General features: G+C 33.8%; 1 protein-coding gene and 1 non-coding gene across 4 annotated transcripts in view; one reads left to right on the forward strand and one right to left on the reverse strand.

Moving 5' to 3' along the window:
• SLC35G2 (solute carrier family 35 member G2) overlaps positions 1-15,396 on the forward strand; it is a 91,851-nt gene that overhangs the window by 68,341 nt on the left and 8,114 nt on the right. The window lies entirely within an intron of this gene.
• On the reverse strand, positions 8,398-8,524 carry LOC141565280 (U6atac minor spliceosomal RNA). Its single transcript, XR_012488956.1, has one exon. It is a non-coding gene; the product is annotated as a U6atac minor spliceosomal RNA (small nuclear RNA).

Here is a 15,396-nt window from a genome sequence, read left to right on the forward strand (position 1 = left end):
AGGATTTGTTTGCTTCCTCTAGTTAATTATAATTTGTACATTTCTCCTTCCTATGTAGAAAGTTTGAGACCCAATCATCAGAGCATGTACCATTTGTGGGTTACAGTTTATCTGTTTCCTCCTTTATGGGCAAAAATTTGAAGCCCAGACATTAATTATGGGACTTTCCAATTTTGGTTCTCAGTCTGTGGTGGTAGATTGCAAATTGTCTCTTTCTAAAGTTCCACTTTATAAAGTTTCACTTCTTCAAGATTCCTACCCTTCAGTGACCTCTAAGAATTGCTGTGTCTAAGAATTCCCTAGCCCTGCTACTTATATTAGCTCCTGAATATTTTAAAGTGTCTTTTAGATTAGACCTCTACCCTTGTTTGGCATTTAATGAATGCTTTTCCATGTATTCGAATTTTATTATTTTATGGGTAAGAGGAAATGGGCAAAATAAAGGGCACAACCCTTAGGTCAGAGCTCCAGCTAAGGGAAATTAGATGTCTCATAGACCTTTCTAACACTATGAGATAAATTAGTTTAAACAGCTTTCTTGAGTTTAAAAAAAAAAAAAAAAGTAGCTTCTGGGGTTGGCTGACAGTACCATACTTAAAGATAATAGCCTTATAATGCTATTAGATTTTAGATCAAATTTTCCTCTGAGGACAAGATGTGGAAGAAGCTGAGTTAGAGGGAGCCTAGATAAAAATAAGACTTATTTCTTCATAGAGTCATAAGATCCAATTAACCAGACCTCTGTAAACCAGAAAATATTCACATAATTTATTTTCCTCCTTTATTCACCAATGTAGCTAGCTGATTTCTGAAGGTTTCGTCCCACTTCCTTCTCTACTTGTGTACTTCTCTTTTCATACCAGTATCTTTCAATTCAGTCTATAAGAGTTAACATTAATAGACATAAATGAATCCTCTATATCTCCCCCATCTTCCTTAGTCATGCCTTCCTCTCTCCTGCCCATAAAACCTCCAATATTCTCATTAGAAATCCAAATCTTTCCCTTAGGAAAAGTCATAGACCTTTCTTTCTCAGTAAAACCTGTGGTATTCACCTGGGGGGAACCTATTTGTAAGAGTTCTAGCATACCTAAATCCTAATTAGAAATCCAGTCATTCTGCCAAGGAAGCAAGTAAGTGGGGCAGTGGGTTGAGTGTTGGACTAGAAGTGAAATGGATTCATTTTCCTGAGTTCAAATCCGGTCTCAGACTATTACTAGCTATGTGATCCTAGTCAAGTCATTTAACCTCGTGTGCCTCAGTTTCCTCATCTGTCAAATGATCTGGAAAAGGAAATGGCAAACCACTCTGGTAACTTTGCCAAGAAAATCCCAAATGAGATCACAATGAACAGGACTAAAACAGCTGAACAATCACAAAAAACGAAGCTAAGGTACTGCTCTGATGAACAATCAACTCTTAAATGCTATATACCTGCTTTGAAGCTTTATCCCCAGGTTCTAAGCCAGATGCCCTTTCTATTATATCATGCTATTTCAACATTCCACAAGTAATTCTAGAGAAAGGACACACAGGCTGGAATGATTATGAAACTGGAGCAGCTAGTTGTAGACGTGAATTAAAATTTAGCCTCAGACATTAGCTGTGTGACTGCAGACAAGTCACTTAACCCTCTTTGCCTCAGTTTCCTAATCCAGAGAAGGAAATGGCAAACCATTCCAATATCTTTGCTAAGAAAACCCCAAGAAAACTCATGAAGAGTAAGACATGACTGCACAACAACATTCTGTAAGTTTGTGAATACTCAGTAGTTTTGCTGCAAATCCCTCCAATTTACCTCTCTGCTGAGGGCTTCCTTAATTGCTACCCTTCAGAATTACCATATGACTAGATAGGAACCTCCTCAATCATTTCATTATGCCCTTTAGATCCTTCTTTTTACTGTGAACAAATTTCCCATTTTCTTTAATCTCTTCCTCTTAGATTTCTTCCACTTCTTGACAATAAATGAAACTTTGAATTTCTCTAATATACCACTTCCCATATCTTTCTCTTCGATATTGACTATTTCTCTCACAAGTCTCAGGAGGAGACTTGAATACTCTTTACTCTGCCATTTTCTGATCTTTGTGATTCTGCTTGTAAGTGCTGGATTTGGAGTCACAAATGTAAATGGGGCATGTAAAATAGGGATTGCATTACCACCTATTGCAAAGGGATTTGTGAGGATCAAATGACATAATATTTACGAAGTACTTATCACAGTGCCTGGTACACAGTAGTGCTACATAAATGTAAAATCCAACTCCTTCCTTAAGGAGTTCCTTCCCTCTTTCCCTTTGAAGTCCTTGCTCCCTAAGCATAGGTACCTCCTTGATACCTTGGTTCTCTTTTATTCTCGTTACACTTTCCCATTAGCAATATCACCTTCTCCCATATCTTCATCTAACACTTTTATGCAGATGGCTCCCAAGTTTATATACCCAGTCCCAATCTCCACTTTAAACACTGATTACACATTTTCTAGTTGCCTATTGTACATGGATGACTTCAATCTAATATGTTGAAATGGAGCTCCCTCTAGGGAGTACAGAAATGATACTGGAATGGGAATCTAGAAACCTCCCTTTTGGTTTTGGATGTTCCACTAACTAGCTGGGTACCCTCAGCAAATTACCTAACCACTGTAGGCTTTCATTTCTTCAATTAATAGATGGAGTTGTTAGAATAAATGATTTCTAAAGTTTCTTTCAGTTTAAAAATCATAATTCTGTGATAACATTATGTTCAAATAGCAGCCAAAAAGAGAGAGGCTGAAATCAGTGTAAGTTATATACTTTACTCAGTAAAACAGAACATTTAGTTATGAAGATATTTCCATAAATTGAAATTACTTGAAGTCATTCAAAGACAGAGCTTTATACATAAGTACTATACAAAAAATATCTCTTAAGAAAAGCAGTGTTATATCCCAGTGGGAATTTTGGGGCTCAGCTGTCAGGATCTAATGAATGTAGAACTGGAGGCAACATTGTTCCACAGCATGCCTTAATAACATTTGCATTGTTTAATTTTACAAGGTTAATGTGAGGGAAGTGCTTTAAAAAACTTAAAGTAACAGTTAAATGGGAATAATAATTATTATTATGTGAGAATAATTATCAAACAACTCTCCATTGATGACTGGACAAGAAATTCCTTTCAGCTACAAGATAGTAGATATCATGTTTAACATATATTGAACTACTTGCCATCTAGGGGAGGGCATGGGGGAAGGTGGGAAAAATTGGAACACAGAGTTTTGCAAGGGCTAATGTTGAAGAATTGTCCATGCATATGTTTTGGAAAATAAAAAGCTTTAATAAAAAAAAATAGTAGATGCCAGAAATCTCTCCAACTGGAAGCTAATAACTCTATCCTCTCTGAATTTCATTAATCAATTAAAGCTGAAAATCATTCAGAATAAGATGGAAATTCATTTCAATACAACAAGCATTTATTAAGCAACTGATACTAAATAACAGACACTGTACTAAGTACTAGGGATACAAAGGCAAATACATAAGTCCCTGTTCTCAAGTGGTTGTTGTTCAGTCATGTCTGACTCTTCATGAGCCCATTTGGAGTTTTCTTGGCAAAGATACTGGAGTGGTTTGCCATTTCCTTCTCCAGCTCATTTTACAGATGAGGAAACTGAGGTAAATAGGGTTACGTGATTTGCCTAGAGTCTCACCGCTAGCACATATTTGAGACGCAGTGCTGTTTATATTCCCCAACATGGAGTTATGGTGGTGAACAAATACATAGATGAATAAATTCAACTTATATACAAATTAACGTGGAGGAAAGAAAGAACATTAACAATTAGAAGGGAAAAGAAAAATAGTACAATAATAAAAACACTGAACTGTATTTTGAGTAAGAGACCTAGTCTTCAAATCTTAGTCCTAACATTTACTACAACTAGTATTACTTTGGACAATTTTCTTTAATCTCTTTGAGCTTCACTTTTGTTACTTGTAAAATGAGGCAGTTGAATTAATTGTAAGGTTGCTTCCAGCTCTGAGCTTATGATCCTATGATCTCTTATCATTTGAATTGTTCAAAATTTCTTCTGTGTGATGGAGCTCAGAGCTTGCCTAACTATCTAATTAATTTTACAAGGACAATTCTCTTAGGATGGAAACAAAATGTATCCTACCCTAAGTTTTATAAGGAAAATCCTGTGTTATTCAAAAATTATAGACCATTATGTATGTAATTGTGTAGTCTTTCATTGTGTAGTCTTTCAAAATATTCTATCAGCTTTCATCTCAACAAATTACTGGGTTGAGTTTCAGAGTTATCTTGTATGTGTAAAAAAAAAAAAAAGATCCATAAATATTTATTACATTGCTGTCCATAGCTATTTATAACTTTTTTTCTATATCAGTTAGAGATGTAGAGTTAAGAACTCAACCCTATTTGAAACATTCAGCAGTTTATGATGAATTCTCATTTCATCTTTGAATCAAACTGTACATTTCTGAGATGGATCCTTGTCTATTTATGCTTCTTCACCTAGTGGATCAAAATCAGAGGAGACAAGAATGGGTCATGACAGAATCAATTTCAATACTAAAAGATATCAAAAGAAGCTTTGTCTTGGAATGCCTCTAAATAATCTTAACATTAAACCTAGTACAACTATTAGGTGAATTAATTGCATGTCCCATTGCTAGAGAAGACAAGGAAATAAGCATTCTTCCCTGATGCTCATAACAATTATATTGTCCCTGTCTAAGAGTAGCTCATGAAGTAATTGTCTGTTGATAAGAGTAGGAGCTCAGTCTTAGTAATAGAATTAAAACTGAGTAGTTTAATAGTCTTTTAACTTAATGAAGTCTTAACTCCAATCATTAATCTTTTAAATTTTTATTGATACATTTTGTTTTTATATGTCCATTTCCAGTTATCTTTCTTCTTCCCTTACCCAAAGAGCTATGTTTTAAAATAAAGAAAAAAGAAAAAGGAAAAAAAATCAGTTTGGCAATACTACCACATTTTACTACATTTACCACATTACTACATTTTACATTATATTCTAGGGAGCTACAAATAACCAAGAAAGCAATATATATAATGACCACAACAATGTAAATGGAAAGAACAATAATCACCAAACAACTGAAAATGAATGTTGTGATAGTACAACAAATAATTTTGATCCCAAAGAAGATCTATAAGAAGACATTTAGGGTTCTTCTTTACAAAGCTGGTAAGAGATATGGAATACTATATAAATTGTCATATCTATTTCAATATATTGATTGAATTTACTTTTTTTCCCCTCTCCTTTTCCTTTTCTCTCTTTAAAAGAAGTCTTCCTGATTACATAAATTAGTTGTCTAGGATTGGAAGGAGGGGAGTGAAGCATATAGGAGGAAATTTAGGAAATGTAAAAATGAAAGAGATCAATAAAACTTTATTTTATAAAAGAACACAAGTCAACTTTTAAATCATTACAGCACAATGATAATATTGGAAATAATTCCTCCTCTCCACCCTTAGTGTCTGGTACTTAAAAAATAATCAATAGTGTGAAATTTCTGAATTGCAAATTAAATTATGCATTGATTTTTATATAGCACTTGTCATATGTAGATTTTTTATTATAGCTTTTTATTTACAAGATATATGCATGGTAATTTTTCAGCATTGACAATTACAAAACCTTTTGTTCCAACTTTTCCCGTCTTTTCCTACACCCCTTCCCCCTGATGGCAGGTTGACCAATACATGTTAAATATGTTAAAGTATAAGTTAAATACAATATATGTATTCTTGTCTACAGTTATTTTGCTGTACAAAAAGAATTGGACTTTGAAATAGTGTACAATTAGCCTGTGAAGAAAATCAGAAATGCAGGCGGACAAAAATAGAGGGATTGGGAATTCTATATAGTGGTTCATAGTCATCTCCCAGAGTTCTTTCGCTGAGTGTAGCTGATTCAGTTCATTACTGCTCTATTGGAACTGATTTGGTTCATCTCATTGTTGAAGAGGGCCACATCCATCAGAATTGATCATCATCATATGTAGATATTACATCTAATAGATTATCTCTTCCAATGAATCATTGCAGTTGTGTAGTTAACCTTGGGTTCTCAAAGTCAATGCTAGAGGAAAATTAGCTCTTGAAGATTTCACCAAATTAGAAAGACTTCAAGAAATAACTTAATGGTGTATTTTGCTTAATACAGTATCTTTTGTTTTTAATACTACCAGATAATTTGGAGTCATCAGTGGTTGGCTACAGAATTTTTTTTTTTTTAGCATATTAGTCTCCAAGTTCATTTTCTTAAGTTATAAAATGGTTGAACTCTGCAATGGTGAAGGGAATAACCATTCTGGTAAAATCACAGATCCTTTTAGTACCAAAATTAGTCAATCTAATGGATATATTAATTTTCCATGATATCTAAATTCTAGTTCATTCTTTGTATGCCAGATTATTAGAGAACAAAGATCCTAGACATTATTTTAGTTCTCTACAGAAATGCCTTTATAGAATTAGGATCTACCATTATGTCCTAAGTCTTTTAGAGAACTGGTAAATGAATTATAGTTTTGAATAGCACTTCTGTTATATGTGAAAACAAAGTTGAGAGTATTGTCTGATGACCTAGAATCTCTTACAGTAGAAGCCATGTATTCAATTCCTGTCTGAATTTAGTTTCAGGAAAAAGTTTTCTTTTGCAGAAAAAAAAATATATGCTTTATCCTGTTAGAAAATAAAAATTTTAAATATATAATCTTTTCTGCCTTTTCCAAGAAACAAAAAGCCAAATTCAGTGCTCAATTGCCCTAAATTTATCTCAGGTACTAGATAGTATTTATACAAACTACTTCTATTTAGTAGAAGACAAAGTAAAAGCCATAAATAAACAGATAAATAGATAGGTGAATAAATAAGCAATCACACATGCTCGAAATGTTCTAAGTTCACAATGAAAATTTTTCATCCTAAAAAATTTAAGGGAAGCACCACTTGGATAGTGGACTAAACACATTATCCTTTGTTTGTTAATGGTGTCAATTTTGTAAAAATAGCAAAAATATTTTCTTCTTTACCAGAAAGATTCCTCATTTATATATCATATATATGTAATATAATATATAATATATTATAATTACATATGTAATTATAATATAAAAATCCTTATTTATGTAATATTCAAATGTTCATTTTTAGGTTGTATGAATTTGTTTTTATTATGCATAAATCTATGGAGTTTCATTCAATTTTTCCGTCTGTTTGTCTCTATCTTAAAAACTGAATCTATTTAATCAGCCATTCTCAGGACAATCTCAATATTGATCATAAAAGAAGCTTTAACTTGTTTTGCCTTTCCAGTCAGGACCAATTCACCTCTCTAAGGAGGACAGCCTTATGGCCTGACATTATTGGGAGCTTTTGGACCTTAGTGAGAACACCCCCATCAACTTTACCTTGCTACAATTCAGAACTCCAGAACTCAAGGAATCACCTTGGCCTCCTATCACTCCAGACTAGTTCTTTTTTCCAGAGTTCCTAAAATGACAAATCACCACCAGCACCTAGCTTAGCTGGAGTAAAAGAGTGGGCCATTCTACTATGTTCAAAGTAAAGCTAGTAAATAAAAGAAGCCAGAGAGAAACTTGTTTAAAGCGAACAAGACAATATTTTAAAGTTGCTTTTCTGAGTTAGTGGGTATATTTATTTTGCAGGAGTTCCCCTGGTAAGTACAAAATGTGAGATGGACAAGGAAGGAGACAGCCATAGTTTTAGTCAAATTAATTTCCACTTAGAGTTGAGCCTAGCACTCTGGAGAGAAGCTGACTCTAGCACATTGTATAATTGAGTACAATTTAATTAGGAAAAGCAGATGCGAATTACTCAATTCATTCAGCAAATGTTTATCAAGCACTAGGCAAGGCACTAAGTTAAATGCTATCAGTGACACAAAGAAGGATTAGAAGCCATTCTGAGTCTCTTGGAATGGTTCCAGCTAGAAAGACATTCAGAAGAATTTAGTTCACAATAAAGCTGGGAAGTGTGGCTGCAGAAAACAGTCAAAGGGAGAAAGGCTGAGAACAATGATTCTTTAATGATATGATCTATAGAACTTGAAACTAAGTTTTGTTGTCTGAGAAAAGATAAGGGAACATAATATAAAGGAAGTCTTTATCTGGCTTAGGTTCCTGTTTGAACTAGAAGCTGTTCTGATTACTTTGATGTAGTGTTAGATGGATAGTTCATAAATGACTTTTATTAAGTGGTATTTATAAAGATACTGTTGTTAATTTAAAATTTACTTTTTGGCTTACCTGTAGCTTCCAAGTTCCAATTTCTAAAGGAAACTGGATAATAGAAACTACCAAAGAGCTTCACCTAGTGGTAAAACTAGTATACTACATAACTTATTTTTTTGGTCTTAAAAAAAAAAACAAAAAACAAATAACTATATGTGTTGTAAAGGTCACTAGGACCTCTTCCATCCTTCTCAAGGGGAGTGCTAACTTTCTCTCTTTTCATACAATACCTAAAAAATCTAGAACAGAATTCCCCAATTCCTGGTTCTGGAATCTACTAATAGACCTCAACTCTTTTTTTTTTTTTTTTTTAAGAGTTGAAATTAGTATGTTTTATTTCAGCATCCCAATAGCTGGGGAGAAGGGAAGAAATTAAACTGGTATGTAAATAATTATACTAGTATGCCCACTGATGGCTATTTTGGGGGAAATGGAGGGAGAGAGTGGGGAGGCTGATCAGCAGTAACCACACTGTGTTGCTAGAGATGCAAAGAGTCTGATTACTGTAGACCTCAAATCTTTATTATCAGTAGATGGCCACGCTGATGTAGCTGCTAAAGCAGAACTCCCTAACCTCTTCCTCCCACCTTTTTTTTTTTTTTTTTTTTGCCTCCTTCCCTGCAGTTTGTAGATTCTCAAAGCAGAGAAGAGTATACCTGAAATCATACCCTCTCCCCCTATTCTATTTGGAAATCTACAACAAAATCATAGAGTTTAAATGAAGTTTAGAAAACATTTTGTGGAGGAAGTGTCATCTCTGTCTTCTCATTTGCTCTCACAGCCTCCATGTACAACCAGTTTTCAAGTCTTGTCCTTTCTGCACTGGAAACATCTCTTGTTTGCACCTTTTTGTCTCTGACACAGCCATCCTCTTCAATCCCCATGATGCAGTCTTTACCGATGAATTATTGCAATAATGCATTGATCTGTCCTTACCTCATGTCATTCAGCTGTCAAATTAATCTTCCTAAAGTGAAGATCAGATCAGATCACCCCTATTCTCCTTCAATAAACTCCAATAGTTACCTATTACCTTTAAAATCAAATATATAATATTCTGGGTTGGTTTTTAAATCTTTTCAAAAATTAGCCCCTTCCTACCTTTCCAGTTCTCTTATACTTTACTTATCTCCATACTATGGGATTTAGCATTCCTCGAATATGAAACTCCATCTTTCAACTTTGGACATTTTCACTGGCTGTCCCCCATCTCTGGAATATTTTCCCTCCTCTTTTCTGACTCCTGGCTTCCCTTACTTCCTGCAAGCCTCAGCTGAAGTTTAACATTTTACAAATAACCCTAGTTCTTAATCTTGGTGCCTTCACTCTGAAACTACCTCCACTTGATCCTTTATGTATCTAGTTTGCACATAATTTTTTGCATATCCCCATCCACATTAGATCGTAAGCTCCTTGAGGGCATTAGGAAAAAAGTTTTCTTTTGCAGAAAAAAAAGTTATATGCTTTATCTTGTTAGAAAATAAAAATAAAAAATGTATGATCTTCCCCTCCTTTTCCAAGAATAAAAAGCCAAATTCAGGGCCCAATTACCTCATATCAATTTATCTCAGGTACCAGGTAGCATAATATTGACTTACTGACTGAAGAAACTCTGTCAATATAAAGTAAATAACTGGTTCAAAATTACTCAGTTCATAAATGGCAAATCTGGGCTTCAAATTTTAGTCTCCTACTTCATAGATCATTGTGGGTTTTTCATTTTTATTTTGATTATGCTGTGAAACTTTATTGTCAGCACACTTTCTTCCTCTTACTCAGGGACTTTTACATACAAGAAGACTTTCTTCCCACTGATGATTTCTAGGGAAATTAAAATCAATGTTTCTTTACAGAGGGGCTAATTAGCCTTATCTTGGACCACAAATTGAAAGCAAAATATGGAATCAAAAGTAAGAACAAAAGGTTAAGTATACAAATTCCATTCTAAATTAATAAAATAAACCTTTTTTTCCTTTTCAAGTTTAGGTGAAATGTCCTTGGGTATAACTGTTGTAGGTTATAATAGATAGCTACCCTCTAAGAATTGCAAAGTACTTTCCTCTTAATAGTTCTGAGAACAAAGTACAAGTGTTATTATTCCAAGTTAATAGATTAGGAAACTGATGAGGAAGTTAAATCACTTGTTCAAAGTCATATAACTAGCAAAAATCAGAATTGAAGTTAGAATTTGCATCTCTCTTAAATTCAAGTTCATTGGATCCCATTCTTTTCTTCTATTGCGTTCATGTAAGGTATAAGACTCTCCATTATTGTGTGTTTCCATTTTTACTCTTGCTTTCCTTCAAGATTTTACTATCATAGGAAATCCACCATAATATTAGAGAAGATTTATGTTAAAGCCCAACAATTCCATTTTACTCTCACAATTCAAATGACCTTTTCCTAAGTAATACTGTCTTATAGCAATTCATCCAAAGAGTCAGAAGACTTGAGTTCAAATCCTTGTCCTGCAACTTCCTAACTTTATGACATTGATCAAGTCATTCACCTAAACTCTCTGGATCTCAGTTTCCTTAAATGAAAAATGAGGCAGTTTCTTGGATTAAGTGATTAATCATTAAGGGACCTTAAAAGTCCATGATTCTATATTGAAGGGGAAGCAGGATGTAAATGACATAACAAATAGTAATGCTGTCACAAATAGTAAGCATAATAGCTTTTGGAATGACATGATTGGGGTTTATTTAGTGGTACTCTAAAGGATAGAAGTATAAAATATCAGAGTTGTAAGATATTCAAGGGATCATTCAATCAAGGCCCTTCATTTTCCATGTAAGAATCCAAAGATTCAGAGAGGGGAAGCTGCTTATCTAAAGTCACATCACTAATTAGTAGCAGAGCTTGGGGTAGAATACAGATTTCCTAAATTCTAATCCATTGTCTTATTCTGGCACATCATATTGTATCTCAATTATAGTAATAATAAAAATAGCAATCCAAGCCCTATTTAAGCCAATCATTTATTTTAATACATGTACAATCATTTAAAAAATATTTCCATATTAGTTATTCTGTGAAAAAAAATCATGAAAAAGAAAAGGCAAGCAAACAAAAAACGACGAAAATTCTATGCTTTGATCCACATTCAGTCTCCATAGTTCTCTCTTTAGATGCAAATGGCATTTTCTCTCCCAAATCTATTGGAATTATCTTATATAATCACATTGCTGAGAAGAGCTAAGTCTATCATTGTTGATCATTATATAATCTTGCTATTACTGTGTACAATGTTCTCCTGCTTCTGCTCACTTTACTCAACATTAGTTCATGAAAGTCTTTCTAGGCTTTTCTAAAACCAACTTGCTTATAATTTCTTATAGAATTCTATGAAATTATAGATTTTATAAATTATACAATTATAATTCTATAGAATTCTAGATATTCTTATATAGTTCTTATAATATTCCATTATATGTATGTACCATAATTTATAACTATTCCTCAATTGTTGCACAGTCTTTTCTTCAGTGATTTTTTTTGTGACTCTTTTACATTAGGTCAATTCTATTTTTAAGGTGTTATTTTCTTCAAATATTTTGTACCCCTTTTATCAAGCTGTTAAATTTCTTTTTATAATTTTCTTACATTACTTTTCTTCCCCACAATTTTTCCTCATCTCTTTTGACTTTTTCACTCAACTCTTCCAGGGATTTTTGTTGGACTTCCAAGTATTATTTTCTTAAAGGTTTTGGTTGTAGCTGGTTTCCCATTATTATCTTCTTTTGTGTTTGTGTCTTGATCTTTCCTGCCACCATGGTAGCTTTATATGGTTTTTTTTTTTTTTTGGTTCTTTCTTCATTTTTCCAGTCTATTTCTCAACTTTGAATTTATTTTTAAAGTTTTTAAAGTTTAAGTTATTTTTAAAATAGGCCCTGCTCACTTCAGGGTGGAGAGACAATATCTCTAGCTTAGGACTTTTTTTTACTGTTGTGCTGGGAGTCTGTAAGTTTTTGGTGCTTCCAAAGTGGTATGATCCAAGGAAAGGTGTGGTCACTAATTTTCTGGTCTGTGCTCTGGTCTTTATCTGGGAAGCATTGATCCCTTGAAGTTGCAAGCACAAATGTTCCTCTTGTGGATCCTTTGTGACTCACCACAAGCCCCTCTGCTCCATTCTGGAGCTTTAGCTCAGAACTATACATGGCAATAGAGATGTCAATCAAAACCAGCTATAAGCAGTGACAGCAAAAGTTCTGCTATAGGCTCTGTCTGACTGGTTATCCGATCCCCTTATAATCTCTGGGCTGAGAGCTCTGAGAGAAAGTTGCTGCCACTGCTTATTGCGGCCACCAAATAATTCCAGATAATAATAAATAATAAATCCACATTCCAGGCAAGGTTCCACCCCCTCCTGCAAACCTGCCTTTTTTTTTAATTTGAGGCATTATTTTAAAGTTGTTTAAAGGGGAATTTTTGAAAGAGTTTAGCTAATTGGCTGTCTTTAATCCATCATCTTGACTCTGCCCCATAACAAGTATTAAAAAAACAACAACAACAACAATTCATCAATACATCAACAAAGTATTTTTTATAATATTTTCAATTATATTCTATCATAAAATTGGATTGAGGCATAGATAGTTTTATTTCCCCACTTCAATAATAATTGCAAACAATGTTTAAGTTCCTAGAGGTCTGAGATGGTATCTTATAGAGTGACATTTGAGTAGTAGCTTTCCTTTATACTTAAGTCATCCAATACTAAATAAGGGTTATCTTTTCCAATAGAATAGCTACTCTGTTAACCTGTTAGCTCTGATGGGTGGGCAGTGGGAAAGAGAGAAATTCTCTTCTCACTGTCCCAAGGATTATTTCAGTATAGGACCTGGATTCTGCTGGCTCCTGACTAATTGACTACAGAATTAGTAGTTATTTATATTACATATAATATATAATAATTATAATATTATACATCTGAATATATACATATGTATATTTATTAATATATCTGTATATATACATATGTTTATATATTTTACATATATATATATATATATATATATATATATATATATATATATATATATATATATATATATATACATCATCATCCATCTCTTTATGTTCTTTTTCTTCTTGTTCTTTTTTTTTGGTGAGGCAGTTGGGATTAAATGACTTGCCTAGGGTTATACAGCTAGTAAATGTCAGGTGTCTGAGGCTGGATTTGAATTTAGGTGATTCTGACTTTAGGGCAGGTGCTCTATCCACTGTGCCATCTAGTTGTCCCCAATTCTTTATGTTATATGACTACATCAGCTTAACTGGAGAGAGAAGTTATCATATCTCCCCTCCCCCGTTATATGAATAAATATCTCTTCAAATTGTTGGGGTTCAAATTCATCATCAATAAGCATTTGTTAAGTACTCATTGAGGTCCCTTAGTTGAGCAAAGATATAATAGTAGGAAAATCCTTTCCAAAAGATATATGACTATAAACATAAAATGCAATGGCCACAAGAAAAATCCTATATAAATAGACTGAAATTAACTATCTCTCTGACCAAGTGGATTTATAATTAATGCTGCATTGAAAGATCCACTAAAATCCAGAAAACCAATAATTATACCTACTTGGGGGCACATATTGAATAGCAAGAGTACCTTTGATGGATATTGCAGAACAAGGAAAAAAGGCAACTTGGAAGAGGTAAAAGAATAATAATAACTAACATTTATATAATGCTTACTATGTACTAGGAACTTTACAATTATTATCTCATTTGATCTTTACAACAACCCCATGAAGTATTATTATCCTCATTCTATAGATGAGGAAACTAAGACCAAATAGAAGTTAAATGACTTCTCTAGGGACACATGGTTAGCAGATGTCTGAGGCCAGATTTGAACTTCATTCTTCCTTGTTCCATAACTAACACTTTATCTACTGTGCCATTTAAAGGGAGCAGCTTTTAGGGGAAATAACAGCAATAATCCTGAGATCCCCTGACCTTAGAATGCTATTGTTCTAACAATTGGTCAAAGATCCTAAAATCTCCTGGCCTTAAGAATATAATAATATAGTTATATATTTCTTCCCTTGGACTTAGGGAAGATATAGCAGTAATCCTGAGGCCCCCAGACCTCTGGAATGTTTTTGTTCTAACAATCTGTTGGTCAGTGATAATAGGGTTTCTAAGACAAATGGTGAGGTGGATATCAGATTACTTACCCCAACCCCACCTCTAAATCATAAAATTCACTATTGAGGTGCATTACAGACTACTCCTCAGGTCTACCTTTAAGCCATAAAATTAGCATATCAGTGACATGAAGAACCAGATCTCCCAGTCTTTTTCTATCAATTTATTTTTTTGCTCCTGATTCTTTGCTAAATCCTTTTGAAACTTAACCAGCTTCAATTGGCTTTACAATTATAATAAACTTTGCCCCTTGACGTGGAGATGGGTTCAAGTCTGCAAATTCTTCTGAGACACCTCACTACAGTAGTCTGTCATCCCAACCTTTTAGAGTCTCCTTTTGAATCTCAAAACCATCATTTTGAGCAAGTTTTGCTTGCAGGCAAAACACCATTATATTTCCTTCCATGACTCAAGATGTGACTTGTAGTTCAACTGTTCATACTAATATTATTATTAGTAATTATTACTAATATTATAATACTAAAAATTCCTACAATGAAAATCAGTTATTAACAAATCAAAGCAAAGGGCATTTTGGATAGAGAGAATAGCACAGATAGAGAGATGGATAGAGAAAAGAGCAAAGGTCATCACAGGTGTGGCAGTGCAGTTGATGGGCAAGAATCTGGCCCTATTAGACAGATATTAGACATCAGGGTTCATATTGGGAATAGTAGGAAATAAGGTAGAGTTAGCAGGAGAATTGTGGAGGGTTTTGAAAGCCAGGCAGAGAAGCTGGGACTAGACAGAATAGGCAATAGGGAGTCACAGAGCAGGAAATAGCACGCTAAAAGGTTTTTGTTGTTGTTTTTAAGCAGATGTCATAAATTGATATGCAAGATAGTTTAGAGTCCATGAGAGGCTGGAAGTCAGGGAGACAAGTTAAAAACCTGTTCAGTACTTCAGGCAGGAAATGATGAGGGTCTAGACTAGGAAGATT

Source organism: Sminthopsis crassicaudata, chromosome 3, assembly GCF_048593235.1.
Source record: "Sminthopsis crassicaudata isolate SCR6 chromosome 3, ASM4859323v1, whole genome shotgun sequence".
NCBI lineage: Eukaryota > Metazoa > Chordata > Mammalia > Dasyuromorphia > Dasyuridae > Sminthopsis > Sminthopsis crassicaudata.